This window comes from Mustela nigripes, chromosome 13, assembly GCF_022355385.1.
Source record: "Mustela nigripes isolate SB6536 chromosome 13, MUSNIG.SB6536, whole genome shotgun sequence".
Taxonomy (NCBI): Eukaryota; Metazoa; Chordata; class Mammalia; order Carnivora; family Mustelidae; genus Mustela; species Mustela nigripes.
The window spans coordinates 4,536,811-4,561,258 of record NC_081569.1 but is presented as its reverse complement, the minus strand read 5'-3'; the positions used below and the strand labels follow the sequence as shown (position 1 = coordinate 4,561,258).

The window sequence follows — 24,448 nt, the reverse complement described above, 5'->3', positions numbered from 1 at the left end:
AAAGCCTCAGAGAGTCTGGGGGGAGATCCTTTTCCTCAGAGTCTATTTTGTGCAGCTTTTAGGAAGGCAAAGGAAGATGAATTAGCATTTATGGAGTGCCTGCTAGATGGAAGAATCAATTTGAGAGACTTCACCAACATCATATTTAAGTTCATCCTTTCTGCAACTTAAGAGAAAGGGCTTGTCCTGCCCTTTTTACAGATACAAGCCCAGAGGGAATAGGGAACAAGCCCTGAGGGGATAGATGACTTATCCAAAACCACATTTGTAACACAATCTGGATTCAAACGCAGGTATCCTGGATCCCAGAGCCCACTGGCTCTGGAACCAAACTACTGGAGTTTGTGTCTTGCTTCTGCCACTTGCTAACAGAATGACTTTGAGTTTAATTTCTTATGTGCCTCAGTTTCCTGTTTGGAAAGGCCTCAAGCTTTTCCCATCTTAAATGTAGATCAAAGTACCTATCTCATAGGATTGGTAAATGCAGATAAAAGTACCTACCTCGTAGGGCTGTTGTGCATATCAGATTAAACAAGCCACGTAGACGCAGCACTTACCTCACATGTTAGTCGCTATTATTACATTTTTAAAACTCTCATGCTTTCTCTTAGCTATGATTTGGTCACATTGGATGAGATTAAATATATAGATTTAATTTAAAATTTTAATTTTAAAGATTAAATTTAAAATTTAGTTCTTGGATTCTGGGAGACTCTTTTCTCCCTCCCCTTTTCTCTAAATAATGCCAGTGTTCCATGTGATCAATCATTCAACATTGATCTCCCATTTCATTCTTGACACTGTGGTAGGACTTTTGGATACAAAGTGAGTTCCCTCCCTTTAGAACCTCAGGGTGTCCAGGGGAGGTCAGATATGTAAACAAAGGAGCTACAATGTACTTAACAAGTTCTCTAATGCTAGCTAGTTAGAGAGCTGTTGGGAGCAGTAGGAACTAAATGCCTAGGGGGAGTAGGGAAGATTTTGGGGGCAGAAGTGGCTTTTGAACTGGGCTTTGGAGGAAGAATAGGAGTTTTACAGGCAAGTGAGACTTGGCAAAGGACAGTCTAGGTAGAGAGAGCTATGTGTGAAATCATGGAGCCCTGAGAGGTTTGGTTGTTCTGGACAGGAGGCTGGGAAGCTGAGTTGGAGCTGTGAAAGGCAAGTCAAGTTTGGATTTTATACTACAAGCCACAGAGAGTGTTAGATGAGTATTAGATACATCAGGTACACACCATGGTCGGTGCTGGAGTTAGGGAGTGGAGACAGATGTCACTCTGGAGGTGGCTTTATTTTCGCGGAATCACTGTGTTTCAGGATCTGGTTCTCAGTTTCGTAGTCCTAAAATTCAGTTTTGTAGGGCACTCGGAGCTTATTGGATCCAGGCAGACTGACTCACTAACCAAACTTGGAAGATACTGATGCATAAACTTAGGGTATTAACTGGCCATGAGAAATGAAACTGCAGAATGACAGATGTTCTGTCCTCTGGCCATCCCCCACCCCTTCTGGCCAGGGCTGGGACATATTAACAAATGCTTGCTCCTCAATTCCTGTTTGTTTTTCTCAGGCCCGTGAAGATGCATCCTTTTCGTTAACACAATCTTGACTTAAGCTCCATACAGTGTGGGCAGCCACGATTATTAATTGATAGAATGCATGATTCTGTATAGTGTGGGTTGGATCATATGTTTGTGACTCTTAAGGAAGAGGAGGAATAACTTTTTAGAAACAAAATACTGGAAAAGGGTGTTTCTCAGAATTGGTATCCAGATTCTAAGTGGTGTGGGCAGTCTTGTAGCTAAAGGGTGGTTGTGGACAGATGCATTGGAAATTGTTCTGGGAACAGAGGTCTGTGAACCCAGGGAGGGGGCGGGGAGCTTTTGGTTGCACTGGAAGGAGAGATTGGTTTAGAATTTTCGTTTTCCCTACACATCGGAGACAGAAAATAAAGTAGTAGCTCCTCCCCTCTACTCAGCCTGGTCATGGTGAGCTTTCCTACTGGATTGGAATCCTCAATCTGGATTGGGGTTTGAGCCTCATCTTAACCTTCTTTCTGCTTCTGCAGAGCTGAGAAGGGTGGTGGATCTTCTAGAGTTTTGAATCTTTGTTTTTCTATAGTGAAAAATAAAATCCAAATAGACCAACCTAGATTGTGGGCTAATTATTTTTCTTTTAAAACTCTAAAAAGAATTACACCAGAATATTCATGTAGAAAATGCAGGGAGCACAGATTAGGTATACTAAGGTATACAACTTACTGATAGGTCCTCTAACCCAGAGCTACCGTTAACGTTTTAATATTCAGTGTTTGTATTAGATCTTTATCTCCAGCTCCATCTTTTTTTTTTTTTTAAGATTTTATTTATTTGTCAGAAAGAGAGAGGGAGAGAGAGCAAGCACAGGCAGACAGAATGGCAGGCAGAGGCAGAGGGAGAAGCAGGCTCCCTGCGGAGCAAGGAGCCCGATGTGGGACTCGATCCCAGGACGCTGGAATCATGACCAGCGCTGAAGGCAGCTGCTTAACCAACTGAGCCACCCAGGCGTCCCCAGCTCTATCTTTATATGTAACTTTGTTTTAACTTTTTCTTTTCCATAAAAAAGAGGAACACCTGAATAGGAGAGAATTCTGAGTGCAGAGCAGTTTTGTGTACTCACAAGCTGTGCTCGCTCCAGTGGTCTCCCTCTCTGTGTTCTAGGAGTGTAGCATTGTGATATCCATTAGCTAATTAATATCGAGAAATGTTTTAGGATCAGAGCGGTACTTAAACCAACCATTTACTTTTCTTTGAAGTGGGAAGCGTGTATTTGTTGAAATGACCTATCTGATCCTTTTTATAACTCAAAAGTTGGTGAACATCTTTCCAGTTCGGTGTCACCCACAGAGTCATTCCTCAAACCTCTCAGCACTTCTGGGGTGTCCTCTGTTCACTGTGTGACTTTGGGTAAGTCCTTTACCTTCTCCATTTTAGATTCTGTAGGTGTTGGATCAAGAGGTAATGGTGCCCTTTTTTGTCACATCTCCTGTCCTCCAGGAGATGAAAAGGCTGAGGATATCCATACTTGTGATTGATTGTGGAAAGACTGCCACAGTGTTGAGTGAAAAGACAGGAGTGTGTCCACTGAGCAGATTAACTCCTGGCCTCCAGTCAGAGTGTGTGTGTTTTCGGGGGAGGGGAGCTGAGGGGATCTGTATCACTTTGTTTTTTCTGTTGATGAGAGCTGCTCAATTATTGGGGAGCCCACTAGAAAACTACTTTGGGCAGTTCAGAGGTGGCATTAAGGGTCTTGTGCAAAACTAAGTCTCCAGGATTATTCAGAGAATTGAGACCTACTACCCTCTAGGGTTAACTCAGAATGGACCCCCTTCCTGTCTGCAGAACAGTTTGCTGGGAGACCTCCTTCCCGCTGAGTGGTGGGATTGGGTGGTTTTGCTTTTGTTTACATGTTTGCCTGTCACTTGAATTTTCTCAAGGTTTGTGTATCATCTTTACAAAAACAAATAACCAGTTAGTCTGTTTTCATTTTGGAGATAAACTTGAATGCCCTGAGGCAAAAACTCAAACTGCCCAGAAATACGTCCCTACGGAAGAGTCCTGATGTCGGAGCTGGCCACTCTCCCTGGTCACTCAGGGGAAATTGCCTTTGTTAGATCTGAGGGGACTTAGGCTGGGACCTCTGACTGGGCCAGTCCCTGAATTCAGAGGTCCCGGGCTGCACCATCTGGGAGGGGTGGTTAGAGTGTGACTTGGCTTCTAGCTACATTCGGTGGGTGTTTTCTTTTAGTGTGCTTTTAAAGAAATCACTCCTTCCAGGTGTGGTCCCCGGCCTTCGCTCCCCCGGGGACCACAGACTCAGTCTCCTGCTTGTCAACGGTGGGGCATGCCAGAGGCCTTGGTGTTGTGACCTGGGGGTCATGGTACTGTAAAGAGAGGGGTTCCTGTGCATAAGCCTCACATGCATTCCTAGGATTTCTCTCCTTCTGGGGGTTTGGCTCGTTCTGGGTATGAGATGGGAGGGGGGAGGGGGGTGGCTACTTCTTTCTCATTTTCATCCGGTCTTGGGGCAAAGGAACATCTTCCCCACACTGCCCTGGGCAAGCTGGCGTTGAACACAGGCCGGTAAAGTGGGCTCTGTTTTGCTGGCGGATACAACATCCTACTCCTGTTTGCCGATTCAGCTCCTAACATTGAAGTTGTTCCTGAGCAAGCCGAAGGGCAGAGGGAGACCCAAGAGAGGGTTTGAAGACAGGTGTCCATTATAACTGCAAGCCTCTCGGGGCTATTCTAGGGCCTGAAAACACATCTGAGGCAGAGTTTTGGCATTTTCAGAGGAGAAGGGGGCCCCGGGGTGGGCAGTGAGCAGCTGTTCAGATTCTTCTGGGGCTTGGCCCAGCCCAGGCTATGCTGTGTATGGGCAAGGGCTGCGCTCTGCCTTCCCTTGCTGGACGGACTCTCCAGACCTGAGCTGAACTGGCTGAGGTTGTAAAAAGTTCTTCACTGTTTGAGATGTCATTAGACCTATAAATCTTCAGGCCCTTAAAAATATTAGATGTGTGATTAATTCTACCATTATTCTTAATTAGAATGTTTACTTGTATTTACAATCCCATGGAGCCTTTTTGCAACGGCGCCATCATTGATCAGGAATCCACAGTTGCTTGTGAAAGGCCTAGCCTGGGCCCAACCCAGAGCTGGGTGCTCTGTGGAGCACAAAAGAATCCTGTGAGGTGAACTCTGCCCTCAAGGAGTCGCCCCACTGAAAGCAATTAGAGAACAATTTGCTTGCAGACCAGGGATATCTTAAGGGGGCTTTTCTTGCTGAGGATAGTGGTTACTTTCACACGGGTCACCCCTCTGAGATGGCTGGGGTTTCCTCTGGGGAACATTCTCTGGTACCCAAAATGGATTGAATGGCCCTTTGGGAGGAGGGAGGTGGCGGTAGTTATGTAATCTCATGGTTCATTTCTTCACTTGTCTCCCGGTGACACTGTTTCTCCAAGCCCCTGAGCCCGTTAGGAGAAGGTAGCCAGTGACCCACAAAATATGAACCCAGTGCTTGTCATTCCACCATTCTAGCTCTGGTTCTCTGAGTCTAAGGCTTTTGCATTCCCACTTAGACTCCCCTTTTAAAATATTTACACCCCCCTGGGAGAGGTCAGACTCTTAGCAGTTCATCACCAAATAGTAGCTTTAATTACCAGGAATTAATTAAGTCAACTGAGAGAACGACTGGGGCACAGACAGGCACTTGGGGGCAAGAGTATCCGAAGGGACACACTCCTGCAGGGCAGGAGAGAAGTGAGGGCAGCAGAAGAAACGTTGATGCCCATTAGTTGCCGCAGGCAGGTCCTGCAGACTCAGGGATCACCCTGGTGGTCCTGCTGGCTGGGGCCTAGGCTGCAGCATGGGCACAGTCCTAGCACCCGCCCAGTGGGCTTTGAGGCAGAGGTGGAATTTGGGCTGGCTCTTACAGGGTTGGCACCGGCCCAGTGGGCTTTGAGGCAGAGGTGGAATTTGGGCTGACTCTTACAGGGTTGGCAAGACGCCCCCCCCACTTAAAAAATAATATATGCTTACTTTGGAAAAGTTTTGGAGCATTCAAGAAGAAAAATCCCTCCTAATTTTATAGCTCATGATAGATGGCTGAAGTGCATAGGCAGAGGGCAGTGTCTCTTGGACAGTGTAAATTCCGGTCCTCCTGAAGCCTTCTGTCAAAGACTAAACGCCAGTCCTCATGGTAGCCCTCCTGCGTCCCGCCCCGTCTCCTCTGACTCCCTGTGCTCTGGTTTGGGTTCCTTGAGTGCACCAAGCACTCCTGCTTGCTCTCCCCTCTACCTAAAACCTCTGTTCCCCCATGTTCTCACGGCTTGCTGTTGCACTTGCCTCCGAATTGCAAAAGCAGTCCCTCCCATTTCTGATTGCGGTTGGGGAGCTCCTGTCGAGGAAAGCCCTATGACTTGTCCTGAATCTGCTTGTTTGTGACTGTGTGTCTCCATCCAGTGGAACGTCAGCACCCCCGGAGGCGGGGACCTGGCACCTAGTAGGTGCTCAGCCATGATCCCTGAGTGAATGAATGCGCGTGCCTGTGTAAGTGCAGGGCGTTTGGCTGTGGCATTGGAGCGGGAAAGGGCAGTGTCTGGAAGCTGGAGCGGAAGGAATGGGTGTGGATGGTGTGGAGAGCAGGGACAATCTTGGCAGGAATGGGGACTGGACACATGGTCCAGTGTGTTCTGGTCGCTACAATCTTACCTCTTAGTGGCATGTTGAAGGGGAAGGCAATGATTGGTCTTCGAAGCAGGTAAAGAAGCTCCCGTGGAAATGTAAAAGCAGTGGACTTGGTCTAGGTCTAGAGTATGGAAGTTCTCAAAAGCTTGGCTCGAGGAGCTGGGGTAGGTGATAGAAAACCACTTCAGGGTTTTGAGAAAAGTGAGTGACCTGACGAAAGCAGTATTTGGGGAAGACTGGTCTCCAGGAGATACGCAGGGTGACCATGGGAGAGAGACTGAGGCAGGGAGGGGAGAGGCAACAAGGATGTGGAACTGAGAACATCAGTGAGACGGGGTCGTGGCTGGATGCTCCCCATCTTCTGTGTGTTGGCCTTGACAGAGGCTTCCGGCACTCCCAACTAGGTAGAGCTCAAGTATTGTCTGTGGCTTCCAGTGAGTTTTGGAGGCAGGTGAGGTGTGAGTAAGAGGAAGGGGAAAGGAAGAATCCTCCTTAGGTGTATCAGGTTGGTGGGTCTGGGGTAAGCACACGGTCATATCCTGCACCAGGCCTGTGCTCGCAGACTGTAACCCAGGATTGCGAAAATTGTTCCCTGTCTGAAGGTAGCTGTCAGTGCTCTTGGGTTTTCTTTTGAACCTATACACTTACCAGGACTGTATCTGAAATCCATTTTGTTCGATCGCCTTCTTTCAACTTCATTTTTTGTCTCCATAGTTTTATCTGTTTCTCAAAACAAATTGTCTTTGACTCACAAACCCATTTGGATTGGGTTAATTGACTGGAAATACTTATTTCTAAATGGTTTCTGTTTCATTAGGCTTCTAGCCTGTTTTTAAAGAGGCTTTTGCCAAGATGAGATCAGTGGAGCAGTGATTTGGTTATAATCAGCTTCTTCCCTGTCATCTTTTGGTGTAAGCTCTGTGTTGAGATTGGTGTTTCTGATGCATTCAGTCCTAGAATAAGTATTTGAGTGCTTGCTGTGTGCCAGGCACTGTTTTAGGCACTGGGATTATAACAGGAAATAAATAAAAATCTTACCTTCAGGAAACTCATTCTAGTGTGTGTAGGCTTATAGATAACAAGCAGAATATAAAGTATGATGGAGAAAAACAAAGCAGGGATGGAGGTTTGGTGGGAGGCAGATTTTCTCTTTTAAATATGGAAATCAGGGAAGTATCACTGATAAAAAGACACTTACACAGAGATCTGCAGGAGGGAGCCCTGCAGATACCTGAGGGAGGAGCCATTGGGGTAGAGAGAAAAGCCAGGAGACAAAGTCCTTGAAGCCGGAGAAAGCTTGAGGAGTTTTGGGAATAGCAAGGAGGTCAGTGTGGCTGGGGCTGGAGTGAGATGGACGAAGTACGGGAGAGGAGGCCTGAGTGGTCCCACGGGCTTGTAGGTCCTGATGGGGCACCTGAATGAGAGGGGAAGCTCCCAGCAGCTCTGCCTCCTTCCTGGAAGTGTTGCCTTGGTTGCCTGCCATGCGGAGGGGCTTATGCAGTGGCTCTTGCATGGGTGGGTGGGGCATGGGAGTCTGAATCATCTGGGAGCCTCTCTTGGGCTAGCTGCTTGGGTCATCCTGGCCTCCAGGGCCACCTGGAGCACTGGTGCCATTTCTGGGGCTCATTCAGTGCCAATGCCATTGTTCCATAGCCACCAGGTAACTGTCACAGCTTTGGAAGCCTGGGTTTACCCCACTGCTTTGCAGTCAGTTTCCAGGGAGGTCCAGGAGTCTGCATTGTTAGCAAGCTTTTGGAGTGATTTTTGAGGCCAGTGCTCCCTGGACCACACCATGGTTCTCAACCCCAGAATTATCCATCACCTGTGGTGGTTTTAAAGAATGCCTGGCCCTATCCCTAAAGATGCTGATTTAATTGGTCTGAGTTGGGGTTAGGCATTAGTCTTGCTCCCGACCTCTTCCTAATGTACATCCAGGGCTAGAATCACTCGTCGGAGGATTAAATAAGCCTCGTACCCAGAACTTGATGGGGGTGTTTGAATGGGTAACTGTGAGTAAGGGACTTCGTTCCGCCCCTCTGGGAAGGCTAAGGCAGGGCCGGTCACCTTGCCAGGGATAACAGGCATCTTTCGCGGTGATATTTACGTGCTTTATCTCATTTGACCGCCTCACTTCTTTTGGGCTCCGCTTCCTTGCTCATAGAGTCAGCGGCTTAAAAATGGTTTCCTGGAGTCTCTTTGGCTCTGACCGTTCTTGATCTTTCTAGTGTTGGAAGAACCTCTAAATCAGAACAGCATTCTAGGACACTGTTTACTGATGTTGTGTCTTGGAACACCCTAAGGTGCATCATAATTATGGCAAGGGCTTGTAGCAAATGTCTCAACGGTAAATTGAAGGAAGATGTGTTCCATCACCCTGGGAAGAGGAGGGTGCTAGAAAACTGAAATGTGTGCCATCGGACCCCGGTTCAGAGCTCCTAACGGAACCCCTACCTTGGTCTGTGGAGGCAGGTGGGAGCCTGGGTGTTCTTCTTGGCTCTCCCACTCACTGGGGTGAGTTCCATGCGAAGTAGAAATTGTGTTTTATAAACTGTGAAGCTTCTATAAATCTGGCAAGAAGCAGGCAGCGTGGATCAGCGACCCCTGATACTCAGGCAGGCCGGCCCCTCTCTGCCCCCAAGCTGTGTTACTGGAGACCGGAGGCAGTTTGAGTGACCTGATGGAATCCAGTGGCCCCGGGAGCTAAGGTTAACCAGGAATAAATAACCAGGCCTGTCCTGGAGTGCCTCAGAACGAACTCACCTCGGAGACGTGAAACACCCCTCTGCCCGGCACCCAGGGCTTGGATTTTTGTCCTTGTTGGGACGGCACAGTGTCTGCTTCTTAGTTTGTGTTTTGAAATGTGATGGTCCAGTAAGAAGAAGAAAAGGTTTAGGGGAAGAAAGTTTTTCTGTTTCTCTTCGGTAGAATTGGTATATTGAGTTTCCTTCCCTTCCCTTTAACATTTTTCCACTCATACTGTCTCTGTCTGTATTTCGAATCCAAACTAAATGCTGGTCTCTCAAAGTTGAGACAAAAATGAAGTCAAATGAGGAAATGCCAAATTAGAGTGAGCGTGAGCAGAATTTGAAATGCGACTTTTCATCCCGTCATTTGTGGGCACAGACCTGATGGGCCATTAACCAGTTTCTCCACATTGGCCAGTTCAATCCGAATCTCGGGGCACTGTGACCCAGCGTGAGAAGTTTTCCAAAGTTCTGGAGGCGATGCTAGTGCTCAGCTACAGTGAAGATCACCTAGTTTTAAAAAACGGCTCTGCCAGCTTTTCTGTATCTTCTCTCGTTCTTATCCCCTGGTTCAGTGTTTGTCTGTTTCCTGTCCCCCCTCCTGTGACTTTCCCCAGCTTGCCTGACCCTCTGCTTCCTCCGCTTCAGCTGGCCTCCTGAGCTGTGTGGAGGGGTAACCTTGCCTCCCCACCATGTGCACACTTCTGACCAGCCCGACATTTAGGCATCCGGCAGTCTGCTGGGGCACTCTGGAAAACTAGGAGGTAAAGCCTGCTGGCCCCTGAGGTTGGTAGCATAATGCTGAACATGTGTGTTTGCTATGTTGAAGGCAGTGTTGTAAGAACTTCACAAATATTAACTCATTGAATCCCTACAACAGCCCCATTTTATAGACGGGGAAAATGACACAGAGGTGAAGAAATTGCCACAAGGTCGAATGGCTGGCGAGTCTCAGAGCTGAATTTGAAGCCGCGGAGCCTGTGCCCTGAACCACCACACCGTGACGGGGAGGGGGAGATGCTCTGCGGCCTTGAATCTGGGGCTTTGAATTTATGTTTGGAGATTTTCTCAGGGTCTGACATACACTTTTATTTCTGTGATTATTACCTTAATTTACGTAGACATTTACCTTCAGGCCTATTAAAAAATGTTTTATTTTTCTTCTTTCCTTAGGTGGTGGTTGGAAACTAGACCATGTGCCTAGGTAGATGTTATTCCTTTCTCCATAGCTCTCCATCCCCAGCAACGCTCACCACGCCCTTGTTTTGAGAACCTCTCTGAGGTATGATGTCTAGGCTGACCTGAGCTGGCCTTAAAGACACACAAGTGATGTCTTTATGTTCCTTGGTACCTTTTTTTTTTTTTTAATTGTGGCAAAACATACATAACAAAATTGACCATTTTAACCATTTTTAAGGTACTGTTGAGTGGTGTTAAGTACATGCTTAACATGTTGTACATTCATTCCCGCCATCCAGAGTCTTTTCATCACCCCAGACTGAAACTCTGTACCCATCAAACACTAACTAACTCCCTGTCCTATTTCCCCCTTAGCCCCTGGTCACCACTGTTATGCTTTCTGTCTCTATGCACGTGACTGCCCCAGGAACTTGGATTCCTAGGTGGGATCATAAGTATTTGTCCTTTTCCACGTGGCGGATTTCACTCAGGGATGTCCTCGAGGCTCATCCATGCTGTAGTGTGTCTTGGACCTTTGTGTCTTTTTGAGGCCAAATGATATTCTGTTTATTTGTATCACATTTTGTTTACCCATTCATCTGTTGATGGACACTTGGGTTGCTTTCATCTTTTGGGTGTTGTGTATAATGCTGCTATGAACACATGTGTAGGAAGTACTCTTTGAGACCCTGGTTTCAGTTCTTTTGGGTACGTCCTCAGAAGTGGAGTTGCTAGATCAGACGGTGGCTCTGGGTTTAGTTTTCACTAGGAACTGCTGTACTGTTTTCCTTAGTGGCCGCACCGGGTTATGTTCCTACCAGCAGCCCAGGATTCTGATTTCTCCATGTCTTCATCAGCACTTGTTATTTTCTGGAATTTGGGTGGTTGTGTTGTGGAATAGCTATCCTAATGGGTGTGACCTTGGTGGTTATCTGGTTGGACTCACAGAGTCCACTATCCACGGATCTGGTCCTAAGTGAGCGGAAATACACACATGTAGAGAAAATGATGGACTAGACCTCCGTGTACGCCTCCCCCACATCCAATAGTTATTAACTTGTGGCTAATCTTGTTTCATTTAGGAATACCCTCCTTGATCTCTTCCTTCTGCTCTGTGTCATTTTGAGGCAAATCCCAGACATCACATCATTTTATTATTTATTTTTAAAGACTTTATTTATTAATTTGAGAAAGGGAGAGTGAGTGCAAGTGGGAGAGGGTCAGAGGGAGAGAATCTCAAGCAGACGCCAGGCCGATGTGGAGCCCAGCACTGGACTCGATCCCATGACCCTGGGGTCATGACCTGAGCCAAAACCAGGATTTGGCTCATTTTATCTGTAGATATTTCACTTTATGTCTGAAAAAGAGAAGGAATTTTAATAATCCATTTGTCTGATGGTAGAAGGGCACATAGACCTTTAGGTCCCTTATTCCCTGTCCTTCCCTTGGGCACACATGCGGACACCTGGATGTTACATCTGTTGCCTTACCCTGTGGTTGGTGAGAAGCTTGCTTTCCTGAAGAAGGCTGGCTGCCCTTAGGTCAGAGGCGCCATGTTGAAAGAGCCCACCTAGTCTCCATTGACAGGGGAGAGAGAAGAGGAGGAAGAAGGGATGAGGAAGAACGTGTGTGTGTGTGTGTGTGTGTGTGTGTGTGTGTGTGAGAGAGAGAGAGAGAGAGAGAAAGCGAGTGATGGAGGGGAAACCACAGCACACCCTAAGAATACTAGCATGTTCCCTCTCCTTGCCCTCTCCCCGCAACCCCTCGCCTCCAGAAAACCCTTTGATTTTGAAGTCTTTGAGACTGTAGTTTGCCCGTGGTAGATGAGACCAGTGACACACACAGAGCCACCAAACACATGGGTACCGGAGATGAGGAAAAAGTAATCCTGTGGAATGGCTACTTTTTCTTTTCTGGGGCCCTTTTGTTCAGGGAGTGGAGGCTTGGTTCCCAGCAGGCCTGAGGCTACAGGTTTTTGCTTCTGTTTGGGTGTCCCTACTATCAGGAGAAGATGCTTTTACAAAACTCTGCGGGAGGGACTCCTGGAGGGTGCTGTGCGGACAAAGAGGAGTCCTCTCCTTTCCTCTTAGTCTCTGGGTTCTGTCCCTTTCTAACAAAATGCAGTGCCGGTGTGAGTGCTAAGATCTGTTTCCAAGCAAGGAAAAGGAAAGGGAGTGAGGGTTACAGAGTATCAGTTTTTGTCTTGGTTCTCAGCTCTCTTTAAACTTTGTTTCCTATAGCTGGTGTGTATCCTCTCAGTCAGCTGACCGGTGCTGCCTACCCCCAACTCCCTCCTCTTTTATCCACTCTTCTTTTTGTCTTTGTTGAGATAAAATTCGTATGCCATGCAATTCACCAATTTAAGCACACAATTCAGTGGTTTGTAGCATATTCAGTCATATCCCCTTTTCTGAAGACTGAAGACTGCCCTGTGCCCTGCCCTTCCCTCTTGGTCTCGGAGGGAGCCTGCCCTTTCTGCTGGCGTCAACACGGATCCCATCCACAAGACGGATGAGCTTATCATAGGGACGTTGGCCAGTGGTCACTTTCCAGAGGTTCAGTATTGAACTTAGCCCTGCAGGAGCCCAGGGCACACAGACAAGTGCTGCTTTGGGGAGACCCCTTCCCACTGGCAAATCCCATCACCTCTCAGGGTCTCTGTGCTTATAAAAAGTGAAACACAAATTATGCTGCAAACTTGCCAACTGCTTGACTATGAATAAACCTGTGTGGGAACCTGTGACTACCCTTGAGCAGTCTTAGTTCTGGGCAGGTGAGCCCGTCAACTCATTCCTCCTTTCTAGTGGCGGAATACCTTTCCGTGAACACAGCGGAGCTTACACAGAGACAGTGGAGACGAGCAGTTATAGAACAGGTCAGGGGGCGGGAAGGGCTTCTAAGAGAAGATCGGGAAAGGACTGGGACTGATGGCGAGCGGGGGGAATGGTGCGCACACTGGTCATGGAAGGCTCCCGACGGAGGGACAATTGAGTAAAGACCTGGTGGCAGTGATGAGGGAGGCCCGGAGACCTGAGGGGAAGGATGTTCTGAGCAGAGGGAATAGTAGCCCCAAAGGCTCTGAGCATTGCCATGCTTGAGGAACAAGGTGGAGGCCTGTGCCCGCCTGGAGCCACCTGGCTGACAGAGAGAGGTGTGGGAGATGGAGGCCGTGGAGGCCGCCCTGTGCGAAGGCTGGAGTTCACCCTGCGGGAGACGGGCCGGCACTCCAGGAGAGGAGGAGTGTGGTCTGCTGGGTGTGTTAGGAGCCGCGCTCTGGCTGCCGTGTTGAGAGTGAGCTGTAGGGGCAAGGCGGGCAGGCTTTCGCAGGGACCCTGGGAGAGAGATGATGCTGGTTGGAGGCAGGAGGAAATGGTTGCATTTGGAAGAGTTTTGGAGGAGCACTTGACGGGATTTGCTCTTGGACTGGAACCAGGGTATGAAGGCAAGAGGGCACCTGAGGAGGCCGGATCTGGCCTAAGCGACTGGAAGTACAGAGCGGTCACCATCCATAGGGGGAAATTGAGAGTTAGGCTCGACGGACTACGTTTGAGCTGCCTGTCCGCGTAGAAACCCAAATGTAGAATTGAGGAGATACCAGCTCAGAAATAGGGGGTACCTGTAGTAGGGCTTATGAAGTAGCAGGAGAGAGAATATTTTACTGAAGTTACTGTAGCAAAAGTCAAAATTATGCCCTGAGAGGAGTAAGGGAATCAAAAGGGAGCACAAAGGAGCCCACCGAGGGGACCACAGCCAGAGAGAGCCCCTCTCCCTTCCTTGCCTGGAAGCCAGTGCTCTGATGAGCCTTCCGTGGCACCCCCGATGTGTGGCTGCTGGGTGTTTGCAGTGGGGCGTGTGCAGGGCCCTTGGGAGCAGGGGCTGGGCCTTCACTTCGTGTCCTCAGTGCCAGGCGTGTCTTGGCATCTGGGGGAGCTGCCGAGGTGGATGAGCTCAGCGCGCACCTACCTGTCCGCCTCCCTCCCTCTCTCCTTCTCTGTCTTCCTTCCCGCAATTTTTTTTTCCTAAAATTTTATTTTTAAGTAATCCCTACACTGAACGTGGGCTTGAACTCACAATGCTGAGATCAAGAGTCACACACTCCACCGGCTGAGCCCGGTGCCCCGACCCTCTTCTTTCCAAGCCCAAGTTCTCCCGGTGTAAAATGAAGAGGATGGACTAGGCCAGTGCACTGGAATCACTGGGGAGGCTCTAAAAAAAAATGCAGGGATCCATCCCAGACTGGTCAAATCTCGATTCCCGAGTAGGAGCTTGGGGTTCTGTGTTTGAAAGTCACCCCCCCATGTTGTTCTTTTGCAGTCAGTCCAGGAGCAGTCTGCAGACGTGTATTTGGAAGCCACTGGACCAGATCATTTCTGAGGTCCCCTTCAGCTCTAACATCCTGTGAGTCTTGTTAGAATGTTTGCAATATAATTCTCTTCCTGGGAAGTGGGATTTTTGCTTGGGGTGGAAGGGCCTGGAAGGGGAGAGGAGAAGCTGCCTCTGGGGGCAAAGTGTACCCTGGCAGGACAGACAGGGGCAGGTGTGTCAGCTGGGGTTTGGGGAGGCATTGAAGAACGGTCCTGGGAGGGACCGCTGGGGAGGGGTCTCTGAGTAGTGACAGCTTACTTGCCCCTGGGAACCACATGTGTTAGGTCTCAGAAATAGAGGTAAAGGATGAGACCCCAACTTTGGAGAGGCTTTATAGGCTGATGAGAAAACTCAGGATCCCATCTTGCTGTGGGAATCGCTGCTACAGCAGAAGGCAGGGGAGGAGGGCAGGGGATTGGTGTCTCGCATTCAGAGAAGGCATGTGGAGAAGGGGGCCCTGGAGCTGAAGCTTTGGGCAGAGGAGGTGTTCTCAGGCAGGTCTGTGTTGGGGGCCGGTGGGGTGGGTTGTCGGGTGTTCTGGAGCCAGGAGGAACAGCCCAGGCCCTGACACAGAGGCAGTCTGTGAGAATTGCCCGTGAATGAAAGGCACCCTGGGAAGTCGCTGGGGAGGTGGGCAGAGACCAGATGGGAATGGGCTCTCCACGCTGGCTAGAGACAAGGAGCTATCTCCCGGAGGGGACGGGCATCTTGAGGAGGACATCTCTGTGATCAGATGCATGTGTTACCGTAACCACTGTGGCAGAGTGTGCGTTGGAGGGGGCTAAGACCAGATGGAGAAGAAGACAAGCGAAAAGCTTTGCTGTTTTGCCGGGTCCATTGTCCAACGGGACACCTGCTTTCTTGTACTGCTGTGTGTCTCTTTGGGTTGCCCTTTGCTGACGATTAGAGTACCAGATGCCTCGTGGAATGAAACACCGGCTGCTGACCGACTCAGAGCGCCCATGCCTGGGGCCCCTGAGACGCACAGGCAGGCTTCGGTGTGTACTCGGGCGGCAGGGCCAGGTGTATGGAAGAGGGTCCGCTTGTCCACTTCAGGAGTTAAGTTTTACGTAGAAATTCATAGTTTTAGGTTAATTTGCCCAGCCGTTGTAGCCTGGCCTATTCAAGGGCTCAGAGATCCTTCAAGTTAGTTTAATTTTCTTGATAAACCGAAGCCTGCCCACGAGCTTTTCATAGGTAATTGCTGACTGCGGCAGGGCAAAGCCGTTCTGGGGCTTCACCATTTCTTACTCTTCTTGCTCTCCCGTTCCTGGCCTGGGGCTTCGTTCTGGGTCTTTCCCCGTCATCTGATTTCAAGGAGCTCCCTTCTCTACCACCCATGAGCTCAGTGCCCTTCTCTCCCCATTGTTCAGCCAGAGTCCAGCTAAAGCTCCTGCGAGGACCGTCGGCAGCAGCTTGCTCTCATGCCTGCTCCCTTGTTCTGTCTGTCTCCTTGCCTAGCTTCCACTCCTGGGACAGAAGTTCGCCCCAGCGGGCCACCAGCTCAGGCATTTGCTTCCACTCTCAGCTTCTTCTAAGTAAGCGTGAGATTTCACTCACTTGCGGTGTGCATCAGACAGCTTGACTTACCCTTTGCTGTGTTTTCCCTGGACTGCTCCTTCTGAAAGAGAAAGCAGAGGATAACTTCCACTTAAACCCTTTGTAAACCCTTAACTTTTATAACAATAATTGAACACGTATCGTTGAGTGAACAGATTATATCAACACATGAGCCGTATTCAGTCACGTGAGGGAGCAGGGTGAAGCGTTTGCTCACAGGTTATAAATACGCACACACCTGTCGTGCTAGTCCTTATCCAGCAAGCAATGGCAAATTCGAGGAAAGTCAGTTTTGTGGTTTCCAGTCCAATGTTCCTTGAATCTTGCCTTTAACTTTCATCCTATAAATCTGTCACATGTCGTTTGCTACTTTGTCTTATTAAACAATATACTGAATAGAGATCAGATTTTTCTTAATGTTTTCAGAGTGCCTCTGCCCCCTTGATGTCCTGTTTCTGAACTTTTATTAATCTACCATTACCGAACTTAATATTAAGGGAAACAGATGACCTAGTTTAATGTTATTTGAAATTCAGAGGCTTCAATGCTGAGGGAAAGGAAGCTCATAGGTTTAGTGACAATTCTTGTTCTTAGTTCCTCAGGCCCCCCCCCCTTTTTTTAATTTCTGGATTCCAATAAGTGTGCATGTTACTACATTTATATATTTTGCCTGTAACAACTTCAGTGTATTTTCTTTTCATTTTGTTTCTTTCTTTTTTTTTTTTTTTTAAAGATTTTATTTGTTTGAGAGAGAGAGAGAAAGAGAAAGAGCACGAGCAGGGGAGAGGGGTAGAGGGTGAGGGAGAAGCAGGCTCCTTGCTGAGCAGGGATCCAGGATGCCAGCTCAAACCCAGGACCCCCAGATCATGACCTGAGCTGAAGGCAGAGGCTTCACCGACTGACCTCCCACCCCAGATGCCTGTTCAGTGTATTTTCTGACGAATGAGTAAAGTTATGTCTTATTTGTGTACATCTCTTATTTCCAACTTCAGAATGCTTCCCTTTCCTCTCTACTATTTTAGGTGTGAGGTGTGATGAACACATGTACGCGTCAGTTATCCTCTCCCTCTCTGCTAAACCTTCATCTCTCCAGAATAGAAGAGTTCTAATTTTTAAGCTCTTATTAGAAAGCTCTCCCATCTTGGGGCACCTGGGTGGTTCAGTGGGTTAAAGTCTCTGCCTTCGGCTCAGGTCATGATCTCAGGGTCCTGGGATTGAGCCCCACATCGGGCTCTTTGCTCAGCAGGAAGCCTGCTTCCTCCTCTCTCTGCCTGCCTCTCTGCCTGCTTGTGATCTCTCTCTGTCAAATAAATAAATAAAATCTTTAAAAAAAAAAAAAAAGAGAAAGAAAGCTCTCCCATCTACTTTATAACTTCAGGCTTATCTCTTAGGACCTATTCCTATGCTGCTGTGTCTTTCTTAAGGTGCACGGAACCGATACTGAGCAGCCCAGCCTGCTGTGGACCCTGGTGGTTTTGAGTAAGGGCAGGATCACAGGTTGTGTTTCGTTTCCAGTATTCTTTCTGATCATGTGCGGTGTTTTCTGGGCTTTTTGGGATAAAACATGCAACGTTGGCTGCAACAGTGGCCAAGTCTCTTTACTGAACAGCGTCACTGAGAACTCTTTACTTTAAAAGTGTCATTAGGATCACTTTTCCCTAAACGTGCCTTCACTTTGGCTTCACTGATGCCCCTTTACCGTACTTTCACCCACTCGTGCAGCCTCCTGAGAACTCACTGTCTTTTAATTTCGCCTTTTGACTTCTGCAACAGTTTCAAGACCATTTGCAGTCTTGAAGGTTTCACTTTATTGCTTGATGGTATAGTTACAGAAGGAGAATGCTGTGGTCATTCCCAAAGCCTACTGGACACAAGACCTCCTTTTTAAAAAATTTTTTTCACAGGCCCTTGTTCAGTAATGGTATGTATGTACGCATGTGGGTATGTAACACATATATGTGTATGTATTTATTATGTGTTACATACATATATCTTAACCCACTGAGCCACCCAGGCACCCCAGTAGTGCTGGTTTTTGTTTCTGTTTTGTTTTGTTTTGTTGAGAGGGTGGCAGAGGGTCAGAGGGAGAAGGAGAAAGAGAATCCCAAGCACGCTTCTTTCCCAGCTGGCAGCCCAAGGCGGGGCTTGATCCCACAACCCTGAGACCAAGACCCTGGCCAAAATTAAGAACCAGATGCTCAAATGAGTGAGCCACCCAGGTCCCAATAGTGGTGTTTTTAATGGCTGGTTCCTAGGACCACATGTATGGATACAGCTGGGTCCCCTTATGGGTGGGGGAGCTACAATTCTCGGTAACTTAAGGAAGTATTAAGCTTGAGTCCAGAACTGGTCCGTGGGTTTAAAACTCCACTGTTCATGGTGCCCTGTAAATGACAATCACAGTCTCACACACAAAACATACATTCACCCAAGTTGTATGGAATTCACTTTTTTTTTTTTTGAATTCAGTTTTTTAAAAAACATTTTTTTGTGAAATTCTGACATTTAGATTCTATGAAGAGTCTGCCTGCTTGTTCTGCCCTAGTCCTCTTGTTCCTGCCCCCTCAGAGAACTCTTAGACCTGATGAGAGCCTTTCGGAATTAAGGTGTTCCCCCTCCCTCATCTGTTGACATGTTTACTTAAGTGTTGGACAAACATTTCTTGGGCAAGTAAACGATCCTGTAATAAACAATAGGGATGGATCTATTGATCTGCCAATCTATTTTCAGTGTCCCCATCTCCCTGCAGGGAAGCTCCTCGGGAGGGCACAGCCCCGCCTATCAGCCCTGGTGCCGCTCTCTGCTTCCTTGGTGTGACGTACATGGTAGCAAGGGTCGCCCGAGTAATAGGGACCAGGAGGCGGGTGCCTGCCTTGCCTGGTGACAAGACACCCCCAGCTCACTTGCTGGGCTCACCATGCCTGGACCTTGTCTGCTCTGGTACTGCCAGGGCCGGCTTTTTAGGTTGGTCTTCATGGACACGGGGCAGAGGCCAGACCCATGCTCTGGTCCCAGACACTGTCCCCTGGCAAAATGGGCAGCACTGTATGAAGTTTGCTCTTTCCAGCCCGTAGCAGGTCACAGAGACATGCTAAAGCTTTGTACCTGGACTGCACATCGTGTGTCAGTTACTGTGTGTCAGTTACGTTAGGGAACTGGTTTTCCAGCCTGCGGTCCCCTGCTGAGGCACACCGGGTGTGCTTTCAGAATCTTATGTTAGTGATGTTTGGAGTCCTCCATAAAAAGCTTCTCAAATGTTTTTGGCCTTCCTAATTCCTTCTTTTTGTCTATTAAAAATATAATTTAAGGGCGCCTGGGTGGCTCAGTGGGTTAAGCCGCTGCCTTCGGCTCAGGTCATGATCTCAGGGTCCTGAGATCGAGTCCCGCATCGGGCTCTCTGCTCAGCAGGGAGCCTGCTTCCCTCTCTCTCTCTCTCTGCCTGCCTCTCCATCTACTTGTGATTTCTCTCTGTCAAATAAATAAATAAAATCTTTAAAAAAAAAAATATATATATATATATATATAATTTAATAAAATTACATAAGCAGTACAACTTGAAATAGTTAGATAGTTTGAAAATGCAGATAAAAGAAAGAAAATAATCTCACCTGTTGAGATACTTCTAAGATTTTAGAGTGTTCCTCTAGCCCTTTTCATAAACGCAGTATATAATGAAAATCTTTTGTTTTTTTTTAAATTTGTTTGCTTTTAATTTAATTTTTTTCAGTGTTCCAAAATTCATTGTTTATGCACCACAACTAGTGTTCCATGCAATATGTGCCCTCCTTAGTACTCACCACCAGGCTCACCCATCCCCTTACCGCCCCCCCTAAAAATCTTTTGTTTTAAATAGAATTGTACTATATATGTATTACAGTATCCTCCCTCCCCCCCACTTTGTATCAGGAGCATAGCTATAAATCTTGTGCTGTAATGATGTCTAGTATTTAGTTGTGTTAACATACTATAATTTATTGAACCAATTCTCTCTTGTTGGAACTTTGGTTGTGGCTCATTTTTTGTTATGAAATTATTTTGTTATAAATAATCCTGCAGTTATTCTTTGTCATGTGAGTCTCTATTTCCTTGGGATAAATTTCTGGAAGTAGAATTGTTGGGCCTTATGTATGCATTGCTAAATTGCTCTTAAGACAGGGTTTATCGGGGCACCTGGGTGGCTCAGTGGGTTAAGCCTCTGCCTTCAGCTCAGGTCATGATCCCAAAGTCCTGGGATCGAGCCCCACATCAAGCTCTCTGCTCTGTGGGGAGCCTGCTTCCCTCTCTCTCTCTGCCTGCCTCTCTGCCTCCTTGTGATCTCTGTCAAATAAATAAAATCTTAAAAAAAAAAATCTTTGAATCTTTAAAAATCCTTAAAAAAAAAAAAAAGACAGGGTTTATCAATTTATACCATCTTTAGAATGCTTACTTAGCAGGGGCGCCTGGCTGGCTTAGTCCGTTAAGCATCTGACTCTTGATCTCAGCTCAGGTCTTGATCTGAGAGTTGTGAGTTTGAGCCCTGCCTTGGACTCCACGCATGGAGCCTACTTAAAAAGAAAGAAAGAAAGAGAGAGAGAGAGAGAGAGAAGAAAAGAAATGCTTACTTTTCCACATCTGTGCCAATCCCAGGAATTATTAGTTTTAAAATATTTTATTTATTTATTTCAGAGAGAGCAAGAGGAGCAAGCGTGTGAGCACAAGCAGGGGGAGTGGCAGGCAGAGGGAGAGGCAGACTCTCTGCTGAGCGGGGAGCCTATTGTGGGGCACGATCCCAAGACCAGGTGTCCCCAGGAATTATTTTTTGAAAACCTTGGTCAATTTAGTAAGCCTCAAATGGCTTCTCATTATTATTATTTTTTATTTTTTTAAAGACTTATTTATTTATTTGATAGAGAGAGACACAGTGAGAGAGGGAACACAAGCAGGGGGAGTGGGAGAGGGAGAAGCAGGCTTCTCGCTGAGCAGGGAGCTGGATGTGGGGCTCGATCCCAGGACTCTGTGATCATTACCTGAGCCAAAGGCAGATGTTTAACAACTGAGCCACCCAGGCATCCCAGGCTTCTCAGTATTTTAATTTGTATTTCTCAATTCCTTGTGAGGTAGCAACTTTTTAATGTATTCACTGTCCACTTGTGTTTCTTTTTCTAATTGTGTGCTCACCATTTTTGTTCATTTTCCTAGTGGGCTGCTTATCTTTTACTTACTTCCTGGCCTTCTCTATAGTAAAGACATTAATGGGAGTCACTGTCACATTGCAGATAATTCCTGTCGTGTACTGCTCTTTGCCTTTTAACTTTGTGCTGGCAGGGTTTTGATGACTACAACTTTTTACTGGGGACTCTTTCTCTGCAGTTTCTTCCTTTGCTTTTATAACAGTACATTTTGAGGGACGCCTGGGTGGCTCAGTTGGTTAAGCAGCTGCCTTCGGCTCAGGTCATGATCCCAGCGTCCTGGGATCGAGTCCCACATCGGGCTCCTTGCTCGGCAGGGAGTCTGCTTCTCCCTCTGCCTCTGCCTGCCATTCTGTCTGCCTGTGCTCGTTCTCTCCCCCCCTCTGATAAATAAATAAAATCTTTAAAAAAAAATAACAGTACATTTTGATTAATTTCTCTTTTCTACTTATAAACAGTGTGATACTTTGGAAAAAGGTTTAAAGAAATGCAAACAGGTACACCATGAATCCCTTATTCAGTGCTGTTGATTGCGGCTGTTTTTGGTTTTCCCTATGATGAGTAAATAGAAAACAGGTCTTGATCTTTGGCTTTTAAAAGTGTCAGCTTCGGTATATAAGATCCAAAGGTTAGAAAGGGTTTTCCTGCTGCCAGTGTTGAACCGCCATAGCTTTTCCCTGCTCTGAGTTTCCTAGCAGAAGATACCTTCCCTTCCCTCTGGCCGTTCTCCGCCAGTTCCTGAGATCGACCTGTGGGAGAGCATCACTTTCTTCTGTTGCCAGACCTCTCTGCCTGCGGCCCCTGTGACTTCCCGGCAGGCAGCAGTAGGCTCCCAGCTAACCCTGGCTCTCACCACCCAGCTACTGCCTCTCCTCCCTCACCAGCTTTCTGCAGCTCCTTGAAAACACCAACCCATTCTGCCCTTCTCCCTCAATCTTTTTTCCCCCCCGCTAGATTGTAAAAAAAGGTGGGGGGGAGGGGGAAAGAAAGAAACGTACACAGCAAATATCACAGAGGCACTTCCCTGTAGTTTGGGTCAGCCTGCCCATTCAGGGATGTTGGTGCTCTCCCGGTTGCCAGTGCCCTCCCCTTGCTGACGGGCTCCTGTTACCAGGAGACAGTCATTTGTGTCCAGGAGCTTTCCATCTCATTTCAGAGTGAGATGCTGCCTGTCGTATTTAGTTCAGATAATTGGTATTTCACTTTATTATTACCAACCATAATTAGATGTATTCCCAGTGGTGGGTATTTTTCATTTTCTGTGGGAACTCTTAAGCAGGCAGATGTGTTTTGTTCGGGGTTGGAAAGGGGGGGCAAGAAACCGAACCTGCGAACCTGTTGATCCCAGGGGCTGGTAACAGATACACCTGTGCTATGCCACCTGCTCCTCTGTGGGTCTTTTTTTTTTTTTTTTAATTTTTAAAGATTTATTTATTTGAGAGAGCGAGACTGTGAGTGGGGGGAGAGGCGCTGAGGAGAGGGAGAGAGACTCTCAGGCAGACTCCCCGCTGAGCAGGGGCTGGGTCCCAGGCCCCTGAAATCATGACTGGAGCCAAAATCAAGAGTCAAATGCTCAACCAACTGAGCCCCCCAGATGCCTCTCCCCTGTAGTTCTAAGTGGGTTCCCCCCCTTTACTTACCCCTCTTAAAATTATAAAAGCAATCTGTCAGCACAAAGAGTCCTGAAAAATAACCCGCCAGTAGTCCCACCACCCTGCATAATTCCTTTTCCTTTTCTTTTAATCTTGGCTCAAATACATACTTAGTTTTACATTGTTCTAGTCTGACAACGTTTTTTGGTGTTAGTTTTTTTTTTTTTTTTTAAACTAAACATTATAAGTGAAATTTCTTTTTTTTTTTTTTTTTAAGATTTTTAATTTTGGGGGTGCTTGGTTGGCTCCATCGGTTGTCTGCCTTCGGATCAGGTCATGATCTCAGGGTCCTGGGATTGAGTCCCTCTCTGCTCAGCGGGGAGCCTGCTTCCCCCTCTTCCTCTGCCTGCTGCTCCCCCTGCTTGTGCTCTCTGTCTCTCTGTCAAATAAGTATATAAAATCTTTTTAAAGAGAGGAAATTATAAAAAAAGATTTTTTATTTTTAGTAAACTGCCTCCAGCATGGGGCTGGAACCCAACAGCCTGAGATCAGAGTTGCATGCTGCCCCAACAGAGCCAGCCAGGCGCCTTAGCGCTCTAAGTGATTTTCCATGTTGCTGTGTAAATGTCATCATTAGGATTTTTAATGGCCACATAATAGTCTATCAATTATTTAATCATTCCGTATTCTTGGACATTTAGATTCTGTGTGTGTGTTTGTCTCTTTTGTGTTGTTTTAATAACACCATATACTTCCGTGTGTAGCTTTCAGGGATTTTTGTCGTTAGGATAAGAACATTGGCCTTGGGGCTCCTGGCTGGTTCTGTGTAGCCACTGCACTGCTTTCTGGAAGAGAGTTGTGTGGTTCTGCGTTCAGACAGGTTTTCAGTGTAATCACAAGGAATAACGAGAGGCTGTGCGGCTCTGGGATGCTGAGGCAGGTGCAGAATTCAGGGTTGAGCAAGGGAGGTGGTGGGGTTTCCTCCTAACTCCAGCAGGCTGGAGCCAGCGAGCTGAGCACTGCAGTGGTTTCCTGACGCTAGGCCTCTTGCTAGGACCTTGGCTTTCCTTTCTCTCAGTAGTGCTGTGGTTCTCCTGCTCCAGAGCATGAAGGAAACAGGTGGCTTTGCTTTTCTTTGTCTATTAAGTTAGAATAAAATTTGGGGCTTCCCTGACACTGTTCACTGGACCATTTGATAACAATGTGGGACTTTGAGAGTCGCTCTGCCCCTTACATCTAGGATCCATTCACTAGCCAGTAAGAGTTTTGGGTGAAAATGAAGGAACCAAGCAGACACTGCCTCGAAAAAAAAAAAGGCCTAGGAGATGATGTAATTTGTTGGAGTGAGTTTGTGGGATAGCGTCAATCCTGGTAATAGCAGATCATTTTGGATTTGATTGAATTCATCCAGCAAAAAAGCCAAAATTACAAAGTTTTTTTTTTTTTTTTTTAAAGATTTTATTTATTTACTTGAGAGAGAGACAGTGAGAGAGAGCATGAATGAGGAGAAGGTCAGAGAGAGAAGCAGACTCCCCATGGAGCTGGGAGTCTGATGCGGGACTCGATCCCGGGACTCCAGGATCATGACCTGAGCCGAAGGCAGTCGTCCAACCGAC

At 47.3% G+C, this 24,448-nt stretch overlaps 1 protein-coding gene across 1 annotated transcript in view; it reads left to right on the top strand.

Moving 5' to 3' along the window:
- Nucleotides 1-10,145: 10,145 nt before the first annotated feature.
- The window catches only part of ZNF592 (zinc finger protein 592), a 37,493-nt gene continuing 23,190 nt past the window's right edge, over nt 10,146-24,448 (top strand). The window contains exons 1-2 of the mRNA XM_059371524.1: nt 10,146-10,250; nt 14,462-14,545. The gene's annotated coding sequence lies outside the window, so the exon portion shown is untranslated. The remainder of the gene's footprint in view (nt 10,251-14,461; nt 14,546-24,448) is intronic.